The sequence below is a fragment of the Nicotiana sylvestris genome, chromosome 10, assembly GCF_000393655.2.
Source record: "Nicotiana sylvestris chromosome 10, ASM39365v2, whole genome shotgun sequence".
In the NCBI taxonomy this organism is placed as follows: Eukaryota; Viridiplantae; Streptophyta; class Magnoliopsida; order Solanales; family Solanaceae; genus Nicotiana; species Nicotiana sylvestris.
The window spans coordinates 70448418-70453742 of record NC_091066.1 but is presented as its reverse complement, the minus strand read 5'-3'; the positions used below and the strand labels follow the sequence as shown (position 1 = coordinate 70453742).

The 5325-nt window shown below is 35.2% G+C and overlaps 1 non-coding gene across 1 annotated transcript; it reads left to right on the top strand.

The window, feature by feature from the left end:
* Nucleotides 1-3990: 3990 nt before the first annotated feature.
* On the top strand, nt 3991-4097 carry LOC138880606 (small nucleolar RNA R71). Its single transcript, XR_011403335.1, has one exon. It is a non-coding gene; the product is annotated as a small nucleolar RNA R71 (small nucleolar RNA).
* Nucleotides 4098-5325: the final 1228 nt, after the last annotated feature.

Below are 5325 nucleotides of genomic sequence, written 5' to 3'. Positions count from 1 at the left end.
TATTGACCAGATTAATTGGTTAAGCATTTAATTACCCAAATCTGTATCGGACTTATGAGGCTCCATTGCTTCACCCTCAATGGATACGGGTAGGGTATCATAGTTCTGAGTTTAATGTCGTCAGCTCGACTTATTAATTTTGAAATTCATCAGTCTATCAAAGTGACAGACGGATTTTGCTCAAAATGTCCTCCAAAGTACATTTTTAGCATGTGTCCATTCACCTTAAACTTGTCTCCTCCATTATTTTGCTGAATTTCAATTGTACCATATGGAGTTATATATATAACATTTTAAGGACCTGTCCACCTGGATTTCAACTTTCCTGAGAATAGCCTGAGTCGGCTATTGTAAAGAAGTACCTGATCTCCCACTTGAAAACTTTTCTTTCGGATCAAATTGTCATGCCAGATTTTTATTTTTTCTTTGAAAATTCTTGCATTTTCATAAGCTACTAATCTCAGTTCTCCAACTCATTAACCTGAAAAAATCTATTTTTACCAGCAGAGGCTAATTCAAAGTTTAGTGCTTTTAGTACCCAAAAAGCTTTGTGTTCTAATTCAACTGGCAAATGACAAGCTTTCCCAAAGACTAATCTATATGGGGATGTTCCAATTGGCATTTTAAACGCCGTTTGGTATGCCCATAATGCATCATCTAATTTTAAAGCCTAGTCTTTTCTTGAGATTCCAACCGTTTTTTCGAGAATTCTTTTTAACTCACGGCTGGAAACTTCATCTTGCCCTTGAGTTTAAGCATAATATGGTATTCCTGTTTTATGAGTCACACCATATTTTGTCAGCAAAGCAGAAAATTTTCTATTCATAAAATGAGTCCCTTAGTCACTAATGATAACTCGTGGTGTGCCAAATCTGGTAAAAATATTTTATTTTATTGAGAAAATTGCACACAGTTCGAGCATCATTTTTCCTTGTGGGGATGGCTTCAACCCATCTTGACACATAATCCACGGCCACAAGGATATATTCAAAAGAATGAGAAGAAGGAAAAGGACCCATGAAATCTATTCCCCAAACATCAAATATTTCACATACCTGTATTGATTGTAATGGCATCTCCTCTCTCTTAGTGATGTTACCTGTTCTCTGACACCTATCACATTGTGCAACATATGCTCGGGCATCTTTAAAGAGAGTCGGCCAGAAAAATCCGACTTCCAAAACTTTAAAGGTTGTTCGATTTGCCGAATAATGTCCTCCAATTTCTTCATCATGACAGTGATATAAAATTTTGCTCATCTCATCTTCAGGCACACATCTTCTAATGATATTATCTGCGCAATTTTTAAACAAGTAAGGTTCATTCCACATATAATACTTTGCATCAGATATAAGCTTTTTTCTTTGCTGGTAAGAGAGATATTGGGGTGTCCACTTTCCAACCAAGTAGTTTGCAATATTTGCAAACTAGGGTGGTTGAGTCACAATTGAGTTAACTGAGAAAATGTGTTCATCAGGAAATTCTTCCTTTATTTCGCTAAACTCAAGGGAGGGATGTTCCAATCTAGAGAAATGGTCAGCTACTTGATTTTCTGTTCCCTTTTTTGTCTTTTATCTCAAGGTCAAATTCTTGTAGAAGTAAAATCCATCTTAACAATCTCGGTTGAGCATTTTTCTTTGCTAAGAAGTATTTTAAAGCTGCATGATCAGTAAAAATGATGACCTTAGTTCCTATCAAATAAGATCGAAACTTATCAAAAGCAAATACTACTGCTAGTAACTCTTTTTCTGTTCTGGCATAACTTAGTTGAGCCTCATTCATTGTTCTACTAGCATAGTAAATGGGACGAAAGATCTTATCCTTTTTCTGGCCTAAAACAGCTCCAACTACTATATCACTAGCATCACACATGACCTCAAAAGGTTGATTCCAGTCTGGGGACACAACTATAGGAGCAGTTGATAACTTTTCCTTAAGGGTCTCAAATGTTTTCAAACAATCACCTGAAAAATCAAACATAATATCTTTCATCAAAAGGTTAGTCAATGGTTTTGAAATCATTGAAAAGTCTTTTATGAACCGTCTGTAAAAATCTGCATGACCTAGAAAGCTTCTGATGCCTTTAACAGTTGTGGGAGGGGGTAATCCTACTATAAGATCAATTTTAGCCTTATCAACTTCTATCCCTTTAGCAGTGATTTTATGTCCTAAAATAATTTCCTCAGTAACCATAAAATGACATTTTTTCCAATTAAGAATCAAGTTTGTCTCTTCACATCTCTTAAGAACTAAGGTCAAGTGATGAAGACAATCCTCAAATGTTTTGCCAAAGAGTGTAAAATCATCCATAAAAATTTCAAGAAATGTTTCAGTCATGTCAAAAAAAATTGGTGACATACAACGCTCAAATGTAGCAGGGGCATTGCATAGACCAAATGGCATTCTCCTATAGGTATATGTTCCACGAGGACATGTGAAAGTTGTTTTATCCTGATCTTCAGGTGCAATTGGTATTTGGTTGTACCCTGAATAACCATCAAGAAAACAGTAAAAACCATATCCTGCAATTTTTTCCAACATTTGATCAATAAATGGAAAAGGAAAATGATCTTTTCTAGTAGCATCATTGAGACGTCTGTAATCAATACAGACTCTCCATCCTGTGATGGTCCTGGTAGGTATGAGTTCATTACTTTCATTTTTTATAACGGTCATACCTCCTTTCTTTGGTACTACCTGAACTGGGCTTACCCAAGGGCTGTCTGAAATGGGATAGATAATACATACCGCCAAAAGCTTTATGATCTCCTTTTTTACTACTTCCTGCATTAATGGATTCAATCTCCTTTGGGGCTGGACTATTGGCCTGTAGCTATCCTCCATAAGGATTCTATGCGTACAAACAGCTGGATTAATCCCTTTGATATCTTCTATAGTCCATCCCAATGCTCCTTTGTGTGCTTTCAACACTTCTATCAGTTTTTCTTCTTGTCCTGCAGTAAGAGAAGATGAAATAATTACTGGAAATAATTCTTTCTCAAGATAAACATATTTTAAATGAGATGGGAGAACTTTGAGTTTAATTTTTGGTTGAACTTGTTCTGGTTGGATCTCCTCATCTTCAGAATCTTTTTCTAGTATTCCGGCTTCTCTTTTGATGATAGGATCATCATCTTGTATTGTGCCAGATTTGGCCAAACATCTTTCCATTGAGTCTGGAATTAATTGATCATCTTTGAATTTATCTGACCGTAAGGTGATGGCCTTAAGATGCTCTTTTGGATTTTTCTCCGTATTGCTTGGTAAGGGACCCTGAATTTTTTCTGAAACAAGAGCTGCCAATTGGCTCAACTGTATTTCTAGATTTTTGAGGGATGAATTTTGGCTCTCGATCTTTTCATCAGTGACCTTAATGTACTTATACAAAAGATCATCAAGACTTGAATGAGCTTGTTGAGGCCTTTGCTGATATGGAGTTGCTTGCTGATAAGGTCTGAAGTTTGATTGACCACGGTTTGGATTCTGGTATCCGGGTAGACCTGTATTTGTTTCTTCTGGAAGCTTTGAGAGTTCTCTGCACCATTTGGATTGCTCCATTGAAATCCTGGATGCTTTTGTGCCATAGGACTCCCAAAAGGGTACGGTTTATAACCGACAGAATGGACATGTTCGTCATTATGATTGTTTGCTTGACATTCATGGTTCAGATAGTTTCCTCTACACATGTCACAAACCTCAGATTGACTTGGTTATTGTGTATTCACTTGAAATGCTTCAAACTTTTGTGCCAAAGAAACAATTTGTTGTGTTAGTGTATTTAAAGCATCAACATAATTTACCGTAGCAGCCTTTTTGATGATTATACGCTCAGATGGCCATTGGATGTCATTCTCAGAAATCTCGTTCAACAATTGCAATGCTTCCTCTGTGGTTTTTTCCATTATAGAACCTCCTGCAGCTGCATCAATCACATTTCTAGAAGAGGATTTTAACCCGTGATAAAAAATATACAACTGCATATGTTCAAGAATGTCATGGTGTGGGCATTTTCTTAACATTGATTTTAATCTTTCCCAAGCTTAATAAACTGACATAGTGTCAGTCTGCAAGAAATTAGAGATGTCTTGTCTTAACTTTGTGGTTTTAGCAGGGGAAAAATATTTGTTTAAAAATTTCTGAGTCATTTGATCCCATGTGGTGATGGAACCTTGTGGCAAACTTCTCAACCAAGTCTTGGCATCTATCTTCTTTTTAAAGAGAAAGGAAATAGCCTAAACTTGATAGCTTCAGGAGGTACTTCATTATACTTAGTTGTTTCAACAAGTTCCAAAAAGTCAATTAAATGACTGTGTGGATCTTCACTTGCGTCTTCATTGAAGATGCAAGACTGTTGAATCGTTTGAATCAGGCCAGTCTTGATTTCAAAGTTGTTGGCTGCCACTGGAGGTTTTCTGACACTAGATTCGCAATTGAAGCGGTCAGGTCTAGCATAATCCCTTAGGATTCTGTTTCCTGGCCTTGGTGCTACTTCATCAAACTGATCCTCCACATGGACTGGTAGTTGAATGTCTTCTACTTCTCGATTCTCCATACCTTCACGAGCTATACTTTGAGAAGATATTGTTTGTCCTTTCCTGCACAATCGAAGAGATTTTTCAATTTCTGGATCGTAACTAGCCAACTTTCTTTAAGAAGAGCGGGTCATAAACTACCTAAAATTTTAAAGAGAAGAAAAATAATAATAAAGTAACACTAATTTCTAAAGCATTACTAAAAATAACTAAAGAAATTTTCAAAAATAACAAAAATAGTTAGTTGAAAAAAAAGTACGATAATATATATTAAGTATAAGTAAAGATAGTACTAGTAATATTGTACTAAATATACTTAAGGAAAACTAATGATAGAAGTAGTAGGTAGAAGAACTTAACAGTAGATAGTGAGAATACTGACAGAAATAATAATAATATTATTATTAATAGTAATAATTATAATAATAAATTCTCAAATTAGTAACAAAATATTTAATCTGAAGTAGACGTATGCCAATCCCCGGTAACGGTGTCAAAAATTTGACGAGACCAATGTGCATAGGATTTTTCTGCTCGTACTCAGTCAAATTCTAGTATAGTTTATGATATCGTCCCATAGAGATTGGTTAATCTAGACTACAGACTTTTAATATTTTTACTACTATTTGAGAGAACCAAATTGATGAAAGATGAGCTTTAAAACTTGTTAATTAATTAAAGCAAAGCAAACAATTTCTGAAAGATTTATAATGTAAAAAGAGTTGGGAATCGTTGAATTCACTTGATAATATAATTACAATAAAATCTCAATTTCTACATGTATTTCTCCAAA